Source organism: Hordeum vulgare, chromosome 7H (assembly GCF_904849725.1).
Source record: "Hordeum vulgare subsp. vulgare chromosome 7H, MorexV3_pseudomolecules_assembly, whole genome shotgun sequence".
Taxonomy (NCBI): domain Eukaryota; kingdom Viridiplantae; phylum Streptophyta; class Magnoliopsida; order Poales; family Poaceae; genus Hordeum; species Hordeum vulgare.
Genome location: NC_058524.1, coordinates 411639718 through 411644336, shown reverse-complemented (window position 1 = coordinate 411644336; position 4619 = coordinate 411639718).

The window sequence follows — 4619 nt, the reverse complement described above, 5'->3', positions numbered from 1 at the left end:
CCGGTACCATGCTCGTCCGTGCGATGACAGACCACCTCGGCTCTTGTGTGTTGTATAGACTCACCATGAAATGTCCACACCGTATAATTAGGCTTAAAACCCCTCCTCTATAGGTGTTCAATCAATACAACCTCTGTCGTCTTTTTATAGTTGTCGCATCCACGACAGGGGCAATAGTTTCTTTCCTGGCCATTTGCGAATGGGGCTTTCACAAATTCCTTTGTTTTTACAAACCATTCTTTCGTCATCTCTTTATGACTAGGGTGACCGGTATACATCCACGCACGATCACTCATCTTGCGTAGCTACAAAAGACAGAAGAAATATATTTATATATAATTTAGCATTTATATTCATCGGTTAATCAGGTTCGCCATTTTTATTACGTCCAGGCAACTTACACGCTAATAGGTAAAGATAGGTCCTAATCCCACCCGAGTATGTGTAGATTGGGTTTGTTTTCCCATGCTCTGCTCTAGATCCAACGCAAAATTTCGGCAGCACCTCCCCGGTGTTCTCATGATACACGTCTCCGCAATAAACACAGAGGATGTGCATCCGGAGAACAACAGGGAGGCACTAACGAAATTCCGCATCGGATCAGGAGCACAGCATACGGGAAAACGAACCCAATCTACACATACTCGGGCTGTTCATGGATAATGTTGGACAATTCGAAAGGATAGCGGTTATAAATATGCAAAGATATGCATATTTATAGATGTCGCCCTTTCGAACAGGAGACGCATACTGGTCATGCATACAAATAAATTAATTGTATTACCTAAATCTAGAAAGTTTCATCCGGAAACCGAGCCATAGTAAATGAAGGGGAGAGGAGGAGATGAAATTTGTACTGATCCACGAATGCAGGGGCAGAGCTCTTACAACGCACGGGCAGGTCTTCGCACACCAGACCTCACAGCGACGAGACAACTATCACATGTAAATCCACCCGATCAACACAAATATTCTAATTATGTCATTTTAGAGGAAAACAAGTTAAGAATATAATGTTCATGATCTAACCAAGGTTTTTATGCCATTTTGTAGCTAAATGGGCTAATTATCTCATTGTTGGGGAAAATAAGGTTAGGAGAATAAGATAGAGGAGAAGAAAGAGGAGGAGGAGAAGAACAAGAAGAAGTCAAGAAGAAGGAGAAGGAGGAGGAGGAGAAGAAGGAGGAGAAGAAGGAGGAGGAGAAGGTATTCTTCTTCTCTTCTTCTCTTCTTCTTCTCTTCTTTTCTTCTTCTTTTCTGCTTCTCCTTCTTATTTTTGTCTTCTCGTCCTCCTATTATTCTTCTTCTTCTTCTTCTTCTTCTCCTCCTCCTCCTCTTCTCCTCTTCTCCTCTTCTCCTCTTATCCTCCTCCTACTCTTCTTCCTCTTCCTATTCTTTCTATTAAGCTAACTAACTAACTAACCTAACTAACCAAGCTAACTAAACCTATCGCTAAACCTAGATAGCACTAAACAACAACAAAAATAACAAAAACAGAATCTACCACTATAACAAGAACACAATCTACCACTAAGTAACTAAAAAAGAATCTAGCTACCACTAAATACCAAACAATAAAAAATCAACATCTTCTTCTTTTTTCTCTTCTTCTCCTTCTTATTTTTTTTCTTATTCTCTTCTTCTCTTCCTCTTCTCTTCTTCTTTACTTCTTCTCCTTCTTATTTTTTCTTCTCTTCTTCTTCTTCTTCTTCTTCTTCTTCTTCTTCTTCTTATTCTTCTTCTCCTTCTTATTTTTTTCTCCTCCTCTTCTTCTTCTTCTTCTTCTTTTTCTTCTCCTCCTCCTCCTCCTCCTACTCCTCTTATTCTTCTCCTCTTCTTGTCCTCCTCCTCCTCCTCTTCTCCTCTTCTCCTCCTCCACCTAACTAACCAAGCTAACTAACTAGCCTAACTAAAACTACTAACCTAACTAAATCTACCACTAAAACTACTAACAATAACAACTACTAAAACTACTAAAAAATAATGCGGGTGGGGGGGTGGTGTGGGGGCTCACCGAGAGGGGCGGCTGTGGAGGGGCCGGGGTGTTGGGGGTGGTGGGGCGGCGCCGGGGGTGCCAGGGGCGGCGGCGCGACGGTGGTGGGGCAGCGGCAGCGGGGGCAAGGTGGGGGGAGAGAGAGAGGGGAGGCGGCGGGGGCGACAGGGGCGACAGGGGCGGTAGTGGGGGCGACAGGGGCGGCGGTGGGGGCGACAGGGGCGGCGGCGGGGGCGATAGGGGCGGCGGCGCGACGGTGGTGGCGGCGGCCGTTACAGAGAGAGGGTCATGCGGGGTGGGGAGAGAGAGAGAGGGGTGCGCGGGGTGACCGTTACAAAGAGAGAGAGGGGCGAGGTGGGGGCAAGGAGTCGTTAACGGTGTTAGAGCGTTGTCGTCTGCCTCCGGACTCTTTGCCGTCCGCTAGTAGATGGCAAAGGTCCGACTCCAGTTTGACCTAGCCACCCCGCGGTCATGTGGGCCTATCTATATCTTTGTCGTCTCCATGTGGACTCTTTGTCGTCCGTTAGCAGACGACAAAGATGTGACACATGGCAAAAATACTTTATGCCTTCATCCTGTGCTTTGCCGTCTGTTTTGCTGAAGCTGACGGCAAAGACACTCTTTGCCATCAGCTAGCAGACGGCAAAGACTAGGCAGATGGCAAAAAACTGTTTTCCAGTAGTGTCTCTCCCCCTCTATGTAGCAGTGTAAACCCTCTTCTCTCTAATGTAATCTCTACTTAAACATGGTGCTTAATTCTATATACTATTACCAAATTATGTGTGGCTATCTTATGATGTTTGAGTAGATCTCTTTTGTCATATGGGGTAATTGTGGTATGATGTTGCTGATATGAGTTATATGTTGATATGGTGCTGTCCTAAGATGCCCTCTGTGTCGCGCAGTGATACATCTCCAACATATATACTTTTCCAAACACTTTTGTTCTGATTTTGGCCTGTAATTTGCATGATTTGAATGGAACTAACTCATACTAACAATGTTTTCAACAGAACCACCTTGGTATTATTTTTGTGCAGAAATAAAAGTTTCAGAATTAGATGAAACTTTTTGTGAATTATTTTTGGGATTTACAAGGATTTATGGAGAGAAGACTTGTCGGAGGGGAAGTGCCACGGGGGCACAAGCCATCACGCACCCCCCTAGGTCATGACCTGATGGATTGTGGGGCCCTCGAGGGTCCTCCGACCCTAATTCCAGTCCTATAAATTCATATTCTCCGAGTAAAAACTAGAGGGAAGTTTTCATCGTATTTTACGAGACGGGGCCGCAGCCACGTCCTATTCTTCCTCCGGAGGGATGATCTGGAATCTGTTTCGGCCTCCGGAGAGGGGGATTTGTCACCATAGTCAACACCGACCCTTATCCATCAACACCACCATGATGATCACCACCAGGAGTGAGTAACGCCTTTGTACGCTTGGTGGATAGTGGTGATATTGGATTAGATTGATCATGTAATCGAGTTAAGTTTGATAGGGCTTGATCCCTAGCATCGACTATGTTGTGAGATTGATGTTACTATGACTTTGGTATGCTTAATGCTTGTCACTAGGTCCCGAGTGCCATGATTTCAGATCTGAACCTATTATGTGTTGATGAATATAACAGTGATTTGGATCATATCTTGTAAGTTATGGTTACCTATTACGTGTCTTGATCCGCATACCCCAAGGTGACAATAATTGGGATTCTTTCCGGTGATTGTCGTAGTTTGAGGAGTTCATGTATTCACTATGTGTTAATGCTTTGTTCCCATTATCTATTGAAAGGAGGCATTAATATAGATTCGTTTCCAATAGGACCCCACTGCCATGACAGGGTAGGACAAAATATGTCATGTAAGTTCTTATCGCAAGCACATATGACTATATACGGAATACATGCCTACATCATATTGATGAATTGGAGCTAGTTCTATGTCGCCCTAGTGTGTAACTATTATATGATCAGTTTTATCTAAATCATTATTCACTTTGATCCACGTGCCTATGTGTTACATATATGGAGTCTTGCTAAATAATGTTGTTGTTGCTACTGTCACACTTGTTACTAAGTTGCTACTACTACTACTACCAGTGTTACCCAAAATTGTTGCTACCACTATTACTCTTACTACAATCACTTGTTATGCTACTAAATATTTGCTGTAGAAGGATATACCAAGTGCGGTTGAATTGTCAACTAAACTATTACAGCCAATAAATATTCTTGGGATCCCCTTTTGCCGAATCAATAAATTGGGGTGAAATACTACCCGTGAAGACTATCGCGACCCCCTACACTTGTGGGTTATCAAAACATTTTCCTCACCCCATTGCCGGGGAGTATAGATCTTTTTATTGTGTTGACTTGAGGATGTTTAATTGCTATTATGAAGAATCTGGAACATAATAGAACCTAGATCGTCCCTGCTCGCACAAGACGAGGTGAGGAACTGACATCTAGCTCTGCTTTTGATTCACCTACTGTTTTGGATTGGCTTGTTACACCCCACCTATTCCTCGACTTGATATGCCACATGAATTTGATGATGCTAGTTTTGAAATTGATGATGATACTATTGCTACACATGATGAAACTGAAATTGTGTCACTAGGATAAT